Genomic DNA, 16,233 nt, shown 5'->3' on the forward strand with positions numbered 1-16,233 from the left:
GCCTCTTCCTGATAAAGGCTGCTGATTACTGAGCCTTGCTAGGTGCCAGGCTCTGCCCTCAGCACTTGCCCAAGTCATCGCATTTGGCCCTCACTGCAGCTCTGTGAGGTGGCATTTTGAGATACTTCCACTTTTACAGGGGCAGAAACTGAGGGTCAGAGAAATCAAGTAACTTGCCCACAGACACATACACAGCAATTGGCAGATCTGGAATTCAAACACAAGTCCTTTTGACTCCAAAGTCAAAGCTGGACTGGAGTGTCTGAGCTATCGTTATTTGTCCAACTCTAGGGATCTGTCATAAATCCTCACCCCTTCCTTTATCGTCCTTGAAGATCTTGGGACATTGTCCTTAACTCCTCTAACTTCCTTCATCTCCCAAGAATACTAGTGGTCCAAATTATTTTGTTTGTGCACAATGTACAGAGACTGAACGATGGCTAACAGTTTGCCCAAGGTCACACCAGAAGTCAAGGTCAGTGCTAGGATAGTATTTCTCAAACTGAGGTTCCATGAATGCTCTGTGAAAATTATTAAATTCCATGTTTTTGTTTCATTGGTAATTTTTTGGAAAGTATTTTAAGCATGTTCTGGATCCTATGTAACTGATCTATAGGGCCCTGCATGTGAGTGCCTGCATTTGTTTTGTGTGTTTACCTACTTGTGGTCAAGTTAGCACTTCTTTAATTGTCTGGGTTGCGTTCGTACCAAGTGAAGTCCAGGGGACACGTACTAACAAAGATTTCTTCGTTATTTGAACAGACACAAGTAGGGGGAGAACTGAATCATGCTGGGCACACAGTGGAATATTGTGTCAACTTCAAAAGAGCCAGTTAGGTATTATGTGTTCATGTTGCCAGCACCAACTTCATTTCAGAAAAAGGACACTATTCATCACATCAAATTACTTTTAGGTTAAATTGTCTTTCCACTTTTGTTTGTATTTATTGCAACTTTGTTTTGGGTTTATGACTGCTTAAGTACTGAAGCAGGAAGAGTTCATAGTTAGCTGTGTTTGCACACATTTGTTATAAAAATAATTTAAGTCAAGTCCATGAGAATTGTATGTCTTCCAAAAGGGTCCATACGTTACTCAAGTTCTAGCCCTCAGTGCAGGGCTAAACTCGACCTGGGCCTTCAGGAGTCTCCAAAGGAAACCTGTAGTGTTGGAATCTCTGTTAAAGTCCAAACTCCCACCCTCTCCCAAAGATCCAGCGCAAGGAAGTTAGAGCTGGGGGCCTCAGGGCTGCTGAGACTGAGGGAGGGAAGGAGGGGTCACAAAGTGAAGTGGTCATAGGGCAGCACCTGGGGAAAACTCCAAGAAGAATTTACATGACAGAACCGAAAACTGAGGTGAGAGTGTGTAGAATGTGAAGGTATGAGAGAGACCACCGCAGGCTTTAAGTAGAAGGAAAGGTGAATTGTAAAAGATGATGTTGGGCAGGTTTATCAGTGAGAATGCTTGTGGCTGCAAGTACCAGAAAAGGCTTAAACAAACAAATGAAAAAAAACAGAAGAAAAAAAAAATTCTGGGTGAAGAAGTTTCCTGGGAAAGAAAGGTTCTTGGTTAATCTGGTGGCTTTATTATGTCATCAAGGACCAGCTTCTTTCCAACTTTCTGCTCTCCCATCCTCAGTGTGTCAGGACTCAGCCTCATAGACTTTGGTTGGCCGCCTCAGCTGCAGACACCACATCCCACATCCTCAACAGCAATGTACAGAGGTGGAAAGCTTTTCCCAGAAGTACCCCCGCAGACTCCCCCCTAACTCTCCCCGCCATGTCTCACTGGGCCCAGAGCCCCACTCCTAAATCCATCATGGGAAAAGGAATGGAAATGGTGTGGCTGATTTAGAGCAATCATAGTAATATATCTCTTTCGGCCGTGAAGGGACCGTCTTCTCTGAATATATGGGAGGGCAGCACTGAAACAATAAACAAATAAAATTTGTAAAAACTTTACCCAGCAAGGAAGTAGGGATGGCCGTTTTGTGAATGCCAAAAGTGTCCTCTACAAAATGCTTTCATGAGATTGGACAGGCTTTCGTGAAGGGACTTGCCCGCCATGCCGAGGGGTTTGGGTCTTATCCAGTAGATTCTGGAAAGTGTTTTTAAAAATTGAATCTGGGCATGATTAGATTTGCATAATGCTATAAAGAATTATATGAAGGTGATCACAACTGGCTGCTAGACAATCATCGACAGGAAGACACTGGACTTCACCAAGGAGGATACTCCATGTCCAAGGACAGAGGAGAAGCCACAGTGAGACGGTAGGAGGGGCGCAATCACAGTAAAATCAAATCCCATAATTGCTGGGTGGGTGACTCACAGACTGGTGAACACTTATACCACAGAAGTCCACCCACTGGAGTGAAGGTTCTGAGCCCCACATCAGGCTTCCCAACCTGGGGGTCCGGCAACGGGAGGAGGAATTCCTAGAGAATCAGACTTTGAAGCCTAGTGGGAATTGATTGCAGGACTTCGACAGGACTGGGGGAAACAGAGACCCCACTCTTGGAGGGCGCACACAAAATAGTGTGTGCATCGGGACCCAGGGGAAGGAGCAGTGACCCTGGGGGTCACTGAACCAGACCTACCTGCTAGTGTTGGAGGGTCTCCTGCAGAGGTGGGGGCTGGCTCTGTTTCACCGTGGGGACAAGGACACTGGCAGCGGAGGTTCTGGGAAGTACTCCTTGGCATGAGCCCTCCCAGAGTCGGCCATTAGCCCCACCAAAGAGCCCAGGTAGGCTCCAGTGTTGGGTTGCCTCAGGCAAAACAACCAACAGGGAGGGAACCCAGCCCCACCCATCAACAGTCAAGTGGATTAAAGTTTTACTGAGCTCTGACCGCCACAGCAACAGTCAGCTCTACCCACCACCAGAGCCTCCCATCAAGCCTCTTAGATAGCCTCAACCACCAGAGGGCAGACAGCAGAAGCAAGAAAAACTACAATCCTGCAGCCTGTGGACCAAAAACCACATTTACAGAAAGATAGACAAGATAAAAAGGCAGAGGGCTATATGCCAGATGAAGGAACAAGAAAAAACCCCAGAAAAACAACTCAATGAAGTGGAGATAGGCAACCTTCCAGAAAAAGAATTCAGAATAATGATAGTGAAGATGATCCAGGACCTCGGAATAAGAATGGAGGCAAAGATTGAGAAGATGCAAGAAATGATTAACAAAGACCTAGAAGAATTAAAGAACAAATAAACAGAGATGACCAATACAATAACTGAAATGAAAACTACACTAGAAGGAATCAATAGCAGAATAACTGAGGCAGAAGAACGGATAAGTGACCTGGAAGACAGAATGGTGGAATTCACTGCTGTGGAACAGACTAAAGAAAAAAGAATGAAAAGAAATGAAGACAGCCTAAGAGACCTCTGGGACAACATTAAACGCAACAACATTCGCATTATAGGGGTCCCAGAAGGAGAAGAGAGAGAGAAAGGACCAGAGAAAATATTTGAAGGGATTATAGTCGAAAACTTCCCTAACATGGGAAAGGAAATAGCCACCCAAGTCCAGGAAGCACAGAGAGTCCCACACAGGATAAACCCAAGGAGAAACACGCCGAGACACATAGTAATCAAATTGGTCAAATTTAAAGACAAAGAAAAATTATTGAAAGCAGCAAGGGAAAAAGGACAAATAACATACAAGGGAACTTCCATAAGGTTAACAGCTGATTTCTCAGCAGAAACTCTACAAGCCAGAAGGGAGTGGCATGATATACTTAAAGTGATGAAAGGGAAGAACGTACAACCAAGATTACTCTACCCGGCAAGGATCTCATTTAGATTTGATGGAGAAATCAAAAGCTTTACAGACAAGCAAAAGCTAAGAGAATTCAGCACCACCAAACCAGCTCTACAACAAATGCTAAAGGAACTTCTCTAAGTGGGAAACACAAGAGAAGAAAAGGACCTACAAAAACAAACCCAAAACAATTAAGAAAATGGTCATAGGAACATACATATCGATAATTACCTTAAACGTGAATGGATTAAATGCTCCAACCAAAAGACACAGGCTTGGTGAATGGATACAAAAACAAGACCCATATATATGCTGTCTACAAGAGACCCACTTTAGACCTAGGGACACATACAGACTGAAAGTGAGGGGATGGAAAAAGATATTCCATGCAAATGGAAATCAAAAGAAAGCTGGAGTAGCTATACTCATATCAGATAAAATAGACTTTAAAATAAAGAATGTTACAAGAGACAAGGAAGGACACTACATAATGATCAAGGGATCAATCCAAGAAGAAGATATAACAATTATAAATATATATGCACCCAACATAGGAGCACCTCAATACATAAGGCAACTGCTAACAGCTATAAAAGAGGAAATCGACAGTAAAACAATAATACTGGGGGACTTTAACACCTCACTTACACCAATGGACAGATCATCCAAAATGAAAATAAATAAGGAAACAGAAGCTTTAAATGACACAATAGACCAGACAGATTTAATTGATATTTATAGGACATTCCATCCAAAAACAGCAGATTACACGTTCTTCTCAAGTGCGCACGGAACATTCTCCAGGATAGATCACATCTTGGGTCACAAATCAAGCCTCAGTAAATTTAAGAAAATTGAAATCATATCAAGCATCTTTGCTGACCACAACGCTATGAGATTAGAAATGAATTACAGGGAAAAAAACGTAAAAAACACAAACACATGGAGGCTAAACAATACGTTACTAAATAACCAAGAGATCACTGAAGAAATCAAAGAGGAAATCAAAAAACACCTAGAGACACATGACAATGAAAACACGACGACCCAAAACCTATGGGATGCAGCAAAAGCAGTTCTAAGAGGGAAGTTTATAGCTATACAAGCCTACCTAAAGAAACAAGAAAAATCTCAAGTAAACAGTCTAACCTTACACCTAAAGAAACTAGAGAAAGAAGAACAAACAAAACCCAAAATTAGCAGAAGGAAAGAAATCATAAGGATCAGAGCAGAAATAAATGAAATAGAAACAAAGAAAACAATAGCAAAGATCAATAAAACTAAAAGCTGGTTCTTTGAGAAGATAAACAAAATTGATAAGCCATTAGCCAGACTCATCAAGAAAAAGAGGGAGGAGATTAACGAAGATGGCGGAGTAGAAGGACGTGCTGTCACTCCCTCTTGCGAGAGCACCAGAATCACAACTGGCTGCTGGACAATCATTGACAGGAAGACCCTGGACTTCACCAAGGAGGATACCCCACGTCCAAGGACAGAGGAGAAGCCACAGTGAGACGGTAGGAGGGGCGCAATCAGAGTAAAATCAAACCCCATAACTGCTGGGTGGGTGACTCACAGACTGGCGAACACTTATACCACAGAAGTCCACCCACTGGAGTAAAGGTTCTGAGCCCCACGTCAGGCTTCCCAACCTGGGGGTCAGGCAACGGGAGGAGGAATTCCTAGAGAATCAGACTTTGAAGCCTAGTGGGAATTGGATTGCAGGACTTTGACGGGACTGGGGGAAACAGAGATCCCACTCTTGGAGGGCACACACAAAGTAATGTGTGCATCAGGACCCAGGGGAAGGAGCAGTGAGCCTGGGGGAGACTGAACCAGACCTACCTGCTGGTGTTGGGGGGTCTCCTGCAGAGGCGAGTGGTGGCTCTGTTTCACCGTGGGGATAAGGACACTGGCAGCAGAGGTTCTGGGAAGTTCTCCTTGGCGTGAGCCCTCCCAGAGTCTGCCATTAACCCCACCAAAGAGCACGGGTAGGCTCCAGTGTTGGGTTGCCTCAGGCAAAACAGCCAACAGGGAGGGAACCCAGCCCCACCCATCAACAGTCAAGTGGATTAAGGTTTTACTGAGCTCTGACCGCCACAGCAACAGGGAGGGAACCCAGCCCCACCCATCAACAGTCAAGTGGATTAAGGTTTTACTGAGCTCTGACCGCCACAGCAACAGTCAGCTCTACCCACCACCAGAGCCTCCCATCAAGCCTCTTAGATAGCCTCAACCACCAGAGGGCAGACAACAGAAGCAAGAAAAACTATAATCCTGCAGCCTGTGGACCAAAAACCACAGTTACAGAAAGATAGAGAAGATGAAAAGGCAGAGGGCTATGTACCAGATGAAGGAACAAGAAAAAACCCCAGAAAAACAACTAAATGAAGTGGAGCTAGGCAACCTTCCAGAAAAAGAATTCAGAATAATGATAGTGAAGATGATCCAGGACCTCGGAATAAGAATGGAGGCAAAGATTGAGAAGATGCAAGAAATGATTAACAAAGACCTAGAAGAATTAAAGAACAAACAAACAGAGATGACCAATACAATAACTGAAATGAAAACTACACTAGAAGGAATCAATAGCAGAATAACTGAGGCAGAAGAACGGATAAGTGACCTGGAAGACAGAATGATGGAATTCACTGCTGCGGAACAGACTAAAGAAAAAAGAATGAAAAGAAATGAAGACAGCCTAAGAGACCTCTGGGACAACATTAAACGCAACAACATTCGCATTATAGGGGTCCCAGAAGGAGAAGAGAGAGAGAAAGGACCAGAGAAAATATTTGAAGAGATTATAGTCGAAAACTTCCCTAACATGGGAAAGGAAATAGCCACCCAAGTCCAGGAAGCACAGAGAGTCCCATACAGGATAAACCCAAGGATAAACACGCCGAGACACATAGTAATCAAAGTGGCAAAAATTAAAGACAAAGAAAAATTATTGAAAGCAGCAAGGGAAAAACGACAAATAACATACAAGGGAACTCCCATAAGGTTAACAGCTGATTTCTCAGCAGAAACTCTGCAAGCCAGAAGGGAGTGGCATGATATACTTAAAGTGATGAAAGGGAAGAACCTACAACCAAGATTACTCTACCCGGCAAGGATCTCATTTAGATTTGATGGAGAAATCAAAAGCTTTACAGACAAGCAAAAGCTAAGAGAATTCAGCACCACCAAACCAGCTCTACAACAAATGCTAAAGGAACTTCTCTAAGTGGGAAACACAAGAGAAGAAAAGGACCTACAAAAACAAACCCAAAACAATTAAGAAAATGGTCATAGGAACATACATATCGATTATTACCTTAAACGTGAATGGATTAAATGCCCCAACCAAAAGACATAGACTGGCTGAATGGATACAAAAACAAGACCCATATATATGCTGTCTACAAGAGACCCACTTTAGACCTAGGGACACATACAGACTGAAAGTGAGGGGATGGAAAAAGATATTCCATGCAAATGGAAATCAAAAGAAAGCTGGAGTAGCTATACTCATATCAGATAAAATAGACTTTAAAATAAAGAATGTTACAAGAGACAAGGAAGGACACTACATAATGATCCAGGGATCAATCCAAGAAGAAGATATAACAATTATAAATATATATGCACCCAACATAGGAGCACCTCAATACATAAGGCAACTGCTAACAGCTATAAAAGAGGGAATTGAAAGTAACACAATCATAGTGGGGGACTTTAACACCTCACTTACACCAATGGACAGATCATCCAAAATGAAAATAAATAAGGAAACAGAAGCTTTAAATGACACAATAGACCAGATAGATTTCATTGATATATATCGGACATTCCATCCAAAAACAGCAGATTACACGTTCTTCTCAAGTGCGCACGGAACATTCTCCAAGATAGATCACATCTTGGGTCACAAATCAAGCCTCAGTAAATTTAAGAAAATTGAAATCATATCAAGCATCTTTTCTGACCACAATGCTATGAGATTAGAAATGAATTACAGGGAAAAAAACGTAAAAAGGACAAACACATGGAGGCTAAACAATACGTTACTAAATAACCAAGAGATCACTGAAGAAATCAAAGAGGAAATCAAAAAATACCTAGAGACACATGACAATGAAGACACGACGACCCAAAACCTATGGGATGCAGCAAAAGCAGTTCTAAGAGGGAAGTTTATAGCTATACAAGCCTACCTAAAGAAACAAGAAAAATCTCAAGTAAACAATCTAACCTTACACTTAAAGAAACTAGAGAAAGAAGAACAAACAAAACCCAAAGTTAGCAGAAGGAAAGAAATCATAAAGATCAGAGCAGAAATAAATGAAATAGAAACAAAGAAAACAATAGCAAAGATCAATAAAACTAAAAGTTGGTTCTTTGAGAAGATAAACAAAATTGATAAGCCATTAGCCAGACTCATCAAGAAAAAGAGGGAGAGGACTCAAATCAATAAAATCAGAAATGAAAAAGGAGAAGTTACAACAGACACTGCAGAAATACAAAGCATCCTAAGAGACTACTACAAGCAACTTTATGCCAATAAAATGGACAACCTGGAAGAAATGGACAAATTCTTAGAAAGGTATAACCTTCCAAGACTGAACCAGGAAGAAATAGAAAATATGAACAGACCAATCACAAGTAATGAAATTGAAACTGTGATTAAAAATCTTCCAACAAACAAAAGTCCAGGACCAGATGGCTTCACAGGTGAATTCTATCAAACATTTAGAGAAGAGCTAACACCCATCCTTCTCAAACTCTTCCAAAAAATTGCAGAGGAAGGAACACTCCCAAACTCATTCTATGAGGCCACCATCACCCTGATACCAAAACCAGACAAAGACACTACAAAAAAAGAAAATTACAGACCAATATCACTGATGAATATAGATGCAAAAATCCTCAACAAAATACTAGCAAACAGAATCCAACAACACATTAAAAGGATCATACACCACGATCAAGTGGGATTTATCCCAGGGATGCAAGGATTCTTCAATATACGCAAATCAATCAATGTGATACACCATATTAACAAATTGAAGAAGAAAAACCATATGATCATCTCAATAGATGCAGAAAAAGCTTTTGACAAAATTCAACACCCATTTCTGATAAAAACTCTCCAGAAAGTGGGCATAGAGGGAACCTACCTCAACATAATAAAGGCCATATATGACAAACCCACAGCAAACATCATTCTCAATGGTGAAAAACTGAAAGCATTTCCTCTAAGATCAGGAACGAGACAAGGATGTCCACTCTCACCACTATTATTCAACATAGTTTTGGAAGTCCTAGCCACGGCAATCAGAGAAGAAAAAGAAATAAAAGGAATACAAATTGGAAAAGAAGAAGTAAAACTGTCACTGTTTGCGGATGACATGATACTATACATAGAGAATCCTAAAACTGCCACGAGAAAACTGCTAGAGCTAATTAATGAATATGGTAAAGTTGCAGGATACAAAATTAATGCACAGAAATCTCTTGCATTCCTATACACTAATGATGAAAAATCTGAAAGAGAAATTATGGAAACACTCCCATTTACCATTGCAACAAAAAGAATAAAATACCTAGGAATAAACCTACCTAGGGAGACAAAAGACCTGTATGCAGAAAACTATAAGACACTGATGAAAGAAATTAAAGATGATACCAACAGATGGAGAGATATACCATGTTCTTGGATTGGAAGAATCAACATTGTGAAAATGAGTATACTACCCAAAGCAATCTACAGATTCAATGCAATCCCTATCAAATTACCAATGGCATTTTTTACGGAGCTAGAACAAATCATCTTAAAATTTGTATGGAGACACAAAAGACCCCGAATAGGCAAAGCAGTCTTGAGGCAAAAAAATGGAGCTGGAGGAATCAGACTCCCTGACTTCAGACTATACTACAAAGCTACAGTAATCAAGACAATATGGTACTGGCACAAAAACAGAAACATAGATCAATGGAACAAGATAGAAAGCCCAGACATTAACCCACGCACCTATGGTCAACTAATCTATGACAAAGGAGGCAAAGATATACAATGGAGAAAAGACAGTCTCTTCAATAAGTGGTGCTGGGAAAACTGGACAGCTACATGTAAAAGAATGAAATTAGAATACTCCCTAACACCATACACAAAAATAAACTCAAAATGGATTAGAGACCTAAATATAAGACTGGACACTATAAAACTCTTAGAGGAAAACATAGGAAGAACACTCTTTGACATAAATCACAGCAAGATCTTTTTTGATCCACCTCCTAGAGTAATGGAAATAAAAACAAAAATAAACAAGTGGGACCTAATGAAACTTCAAAGCTTTTGCACAGCAAAGGAAACCATAAACAAGACGAAAAGACAACCCTCAGAATGGGAGAACATATTTGCAAATGAATCAACGGACAAAGGATTAATCTCCAAAATATATAAACAGCTCATTCAGCTCAATATCAAAGAAACAAACACCCCAATCCAAAAATGGGCAGAAGACCTAAATAGACATTTCTCCAAAGAAGACATACAGATGGCCACGAAGCACATGAAAAGATGCTCAACATCACTAATTATTAGAGAAATGCAAATCAAAACTACAATGAGGTATCACCTCACTCCTGTTAGAATGGGCATCATCAGAAAATCTACAAACAACAAATGCTGGAGAGGGTGTGGTGAAAAGGGAACCCTCTTGCACTGTTGGTGGGAATGTAAATTGATACAGCCACTATGGAGAACAATATGGAGGTTCCTTAAAAAACTAAAACTAGAATTACCATATGACCCAGCAATCCCACTACTGGGCATATACCCAGAGAAAACCGTAATTCAAAAAGACACATGCACCCGAATGTTCATTGCAGCACTATTTACAATAGCCAGGTCATGGAAGCAACCTAAATGCCCATCAACAGACGAATGGATAAAGAAGATGTGGTACATATATACAATGGAATATTACTCAGCCATAAAAAGGAACGAAATTGAGTCATTTGTTGAGACGTGGATGGATCTAGAGACTGTCATACAGAGTGAAGTAAGTCAGAAAGAGAAAAACAAATATCGTATATTAATGCATGTATGCGGAACCTAGAAAAATGGTACAGATGAACCGGGTTGCAGGGCAGAAGTTGAGACACAGATGTAGAGAATGGACATATGGACACCAAGGGGGGAAAACTGCGGTGGGGTGGGGATGGTGGTGTGCTGAATTGGGCGATTGGGATTGACATGTATACACTGATGTGTATAAAACTGATGCCTAATAAGAACCTGCAGTATAAAAAAACAAACAAAACAACTAATACTAAACTTTCATTGGGTTATTTGTATGGAAATATGTTAATATAAATGTTTCAGACATTACATGAAATTTCTAAAAATCTTATATTTGTATTTGTATGGAAATATGTATGGAAATATGTTAATATAAATGTTTCAGACATTACATGAAATTTCTAAAAATTATATTTGTATTTGTATGGAAATATGTATGGAAATATGTTAATATAAATGTTTCAGACATTACATGAAATTTCTAAAAATCTTATATTTGTACTTGTATGGAAAGGTATAATGTTATAAGTAATAATCCTAGTTATTACTTTAAAATGTATATCTCAGAAATAACTAATTTTCTTGTCAACTGCATTATTATGAACTGTCATCAAATCTTTAACCGTGGTCATTTTTAAGTCTTTTGTCATTTACAGACAGTTCTGGGTGTACTCTGATGATTTTGCAAATATGTTCCTATAAAAGGGTTTCATCTTCAAGAAATACATGGAAAAGACTCTGACAAGTACAGGTTTCTGGTAACGGACTGTACTGCTGAACTGAATGAATAAGCATTTTCAGAACTCTAATGAAAAACTGATGAACTCATAAAAGTGCTAACAAAAGATCAAGATGGAAAAAAAAAATTAATTACATGGGACTGAGTGAACTGATGAGGATGAGTATAATTTTTGTGACTTTCTGTCTGAATTTAAAAAAAAAAAAAAATTTCCACAAGGACTCAGAGGCAAAGAATATACAAATCAATTTTCACTGCAAAGTAAAGGAGCTGTTACAGTGGAGGATTACTGGACTGAATGTCAATACTATGACATAGTATGAGTGTGTTTCATGTTTGGTAATTGCAATCATTGTTGCTTTTGTTGTGGTCATCCATGTACAATGCTTGGTGTCAGTCGATTTACCTCTTGTAAAAATAAAATACAGTGTGTGTGTGTGAAAAAAAAAAAAAAAGTGGAAGGGGAGGCAGGAGACTCACTGTCAAAGAGACGTGAAGTGCTGGCTTTGAGATGGAAGGTCTGTGACTCCAAAGCGTAGCTCTTGACATTACACTAGAAAAAGGGAGGCGCAGGGAATCTTCCATGACCCCACAGCCCAGGGAGAACCACTGTTAATATTCTGGAATTATACTATGGTTACAAATTACATCATGAGCATTCTCCTATGTCATTAAAAATTAATAGAAAACCCAACTTTCATTGAGTTTATAATAGTTCATCACACAAATGCACCATTATTTAACTGCTCCCTTTTATTTGGCCATTAAGTTGTTTTTCATTCTGTACTATTACAAACAACCCTGCAATAAACATTTTTGCTTGAAAAAAAAAAAAAAAAAGAAAAAGAGGGAGAGGACTCAAATCAATAAAATCAGAAATGAAAAAGGAGAAGTTACAACAGACACCGCAGAAATACAAAGCATCCTAAGAGACCACTACAAACAACTCTATGCCAATAAAATGGACAACCTGGAAGAAATGGACAAATTCTTAGAAAGGTATAAACTTCCAAGACTGAACCAGGAAGAAACAGAAAATATGAACAGACCAATCACAAGTAATGAAATTGAAACTGTAATTAAAAATCTTCCAACAAACAAAAGTCCAGGACCAGATGGCTTCACAGGTGAATTCTATCAAACATTTAGAGAAGAGCTAACACCTATCCTTCTCAAACTCTTCCAAAAAATTGCAGAGCAAGGAACACTCTTAAACTCATTCTATGAGGCCACCATCACCCTGATACCAAAACCAGACAAAGATACTACAAAAAAGGAAAATTACAGACCAATATCACTGATGAATATAGATGCAAAAATCCTCAACAAAATACTAGCAAACAGAATCCAACAATACATTAAAAGGATCATACACCACGATCAAGTGGGATTTATCCCAGGGATGCAAGGATTCTTCAATATACGCAAATCGATCAATGTGATACACCATATTAACAAACTGAAGAATAAAAACCGTATGATCATCTCAATAGATGCAGAAAAAGCTTTTGACAAAATTCAACACGCATTTCTGATAAAAACTCTCCAGAAAGTGGGCATAGAGGGAACCTACCTCAACATAATAAAGGCCATATACGACAAAGCCACAGCAAACGTCGTTCTCAATGGTGAAAAACTGAAAGCATTTCCTCTAAGATCAGGAACGAGACAATGATGTCCACTCTCACCACTAATATTCAACATAGTTTTGGAAGTCCTAGCCATGGCAATCAGAGAAGAAAAAGAAATAAAAGGAATACAAATTGGAAAAGAAGAAGTAAAACTGTCACTGTTTGCGGATGACATGATACTATACATAGAGAATCCTAAAACTGCCACCAGAAAACTGCTAGAGCTAATTAATGAATTTGGTAAAGTTGCAGGATACAAAATTAATGCACAGAAATCTCTTGCATTCCTATACACTAATGATGAAAAATCTGAAAGAGAAATTATGGAAACACTCCCATTTACCATTGCAACAAAAAGAATAAAATACCTAGGAATAAACCTACCTAGGGAGACAAAAGACCTGTATGCAGAAAACTATAAGACACTGATGAAAGAAATTAAAGATGACACCAACAAATGGAGAGATATACCATGTTCTTGGATTGGAAGAATCAACATTGTGAAAATGACTATACTACCCAAAGTAATCTACAGATTCAATGCAATCCCTATCAAATTACCAATGGCAATTTTTACGGAACTAGAACAAATCATCTTAAAATTTGTATGGAGACACAAGAGACCCCGAATAGCCAAAGCAGTCTTGAGGGGAAAAAATGGAGCTGGAGGAATCAGACTCCCTGACTTCAGACTATACTACAAAGCTACAGTAATCAAGACAATATGGTACTGGCACAAAAACAGAAACATAGATCAATGGAACAAGATAGAAAGCCCAGAGATAAACCCACGCACCTATGGTCTACTAATCTATGACAAAGGAGGCAAAGATATACAATGGAGAAAAGACAGTCTCTTCAATAAGTGGTGCTGGGAAAACTGGACAGCTACATGTAAAAGAATGAAATTAGAATACTCCCTAACACCCTACACAAAAATAAACTCAAAATGGATTAGAGACCTAAATGTAAGACTGGACACTATAAAACTCTTAGAGGAAAACATAGGAAGAACACTCTTTGACATAAATCACAGCAAGATCTTTTTTGATCCACCTCCTAGAGTAATGGAAATAAAAACAAAAATAAACAAATGGGACCTAATGAAACTTCAAAGCTTTTGCACAGCAAAGGAAACCGTAAACAAGATGAAAAGACAACCCTCAGAATGGGAGAAAATATTTGCAAACGAATCAACGGACAAAGGATTAATCTCCAAAATATATAAACAGCTCATTCAGCTCAATATTAAGGAAACAAACACCCCAATCCAAAAATGGGCAGAAGACCTAAATAGACATTTCTCCAAAGAAGACATACAGACGGCCACGAAGCACATGAAAAGATGCTCAACATCACTAATTATTAGAGAAATGCAAATCAAAACTACAATGAGGTATCACCTCACACCAGTTAGAATGGGCATCATCAGAAAATCTACAAACAACAAATGCTGGAGAGGGTGTGGAGGAAAGGGAACCCTCTTGCACTGTTGGTGGGAATGTAAATTGATACAGCCACTATGGAGAACAATATGGAGGTTCCTTAAAAAACTAAAACTAGAATTACCATATGACCCAGCAATCCCACTACTGGGCATATACCCAGAGAAAACCGTAATTCAAAAAGACACATGCACCCGAATGTTCATTGCAGCACTATTTACAATAGCCAGGTCATGGAAGCAACCTAAATGCCCATCAACAGACGAATGGATAAAGAAGATGTGGTACATATATACAATGGAATATTACTCAGCCATAAAAAGGAACGAAATTGAGTCATTTGTTGAGACGTGGATGGATCTAGAGACTGTCATACAGAGTGAAGTAAGTCAGAAAGAGAAAAACAAATATCGTATATTAACGCATGTATGTGGAACCTAGAAAAATGGTACAGATGAACCGGGTTGCAGGGCAGAAGTTGAGGCACAGATGTAGAGAACAAACGTATGGACACCAAGGGGGGAAAACTGCTGTGGGGTGGGGATGGTGGTGTGCTGAATTGGGCGATTGGGATTGACATGTATAAAGTGATGTGTATAAAATTGATGACTGATTTAAAAAAAAAAGAATTATATGAAGGCAAAGTGGAATTAGAGGTAAAGGTCCCAGTAATAAGGCTATTTTTTATGTGCTTCTAATTCTACATCATATACATACTAGGAAACCAGAACTGGCAGATGGATGGATAACTTATCATGCCCGCTGGATCACAGGGGCAGCAAAGACCACCCCTCTTGGAGATCTTCCACCGTGAACTTCACAGCTCTTCAGCCATGGGTGGAGCTAAGCTGAGTACAAACAGCAGACGCTTAGTGCCTGCCTAGGACCCAGAACCACCCTGTGTGTGTGGGGTGGGGGGGGCGATCAGAGGTCGGGGTGGGAGGGGGCTGATAATGTTTTAATCAAAGGAGGTTCACACAAGTGCTAAATTCTGCCACTATGCTCCTGAAACAGACCACTGTGTCCCCTTTAGGGTGCCAAAAGTGATATTTTTGATAATTTAAGCATCATGCTATAAACTATACTGCCATCTATGACACATCCATGGGTGTGGGACATCTCATGTGTCTCTCACCTAGACTCCAGGGAACCCACTGGCAAGGGCTTCATAATGACCTGCCCCCTGACCCGAGGGCAATAGTGATACAGACAACGTGGCCCATGTCATCCTCTGCACTGCCTGAGTCCTTCCATTCATGAAATAAATAGTCTGCCACCACCACACAACCACGTGACCATCAGCTGAGGCTTGAAGTTCACATCATGTCTCTGGAAAATAGCCTTCAAACTTCACCTGTCCACTTGCCACTGCCCACAACCAGGGGCCAAATGCAGTGTATTAGCCACCTTCTGGAGGCTTTCCTCCAGCCTCAGCAGGGCTCCCACCTGGAGTGAGGCTTGTGCTTCATGAAAACCCTGGTCTGAGGAGTAGGGGTTGGAGGTGGGAGGTGGAGGAAGAAACTTTTCTGCAGAGATCTATCCTCCCCATCATGGAATCAGCCTTTTAATTTATTGAACTGACGT

At 39.9% G+C, this 16,233-nt stretch overlaps 1 long non-coding RNA gene across 3 annotated transcripts in view; it reads left to right on the plus strand.

Moving 5' to 3' along the window:
- The window catches only part of LOC309607941, a 117,808-nt gene that overhangs the window by 24,179 nt on the left and 77,396 nt on the right, over positions 1-16,233 (plus strand). The gene's annotated exons all lie outside the window — the stretch shown is intronic.

The sequence above is a fragment of the Balaenoptera borealis genome, assembly GCF_965194805.1.
Source record: "Balaenoptera borealis genome assembly, chromosome: 12".
In the NCBI taxonomy this organism is placed as follows: Eukaryota; Metazoa; Chordata; class Mammalia; order Artiodactyla; family Balaenopteridae; genus Balaenoptera; species Balaenoptera borealis.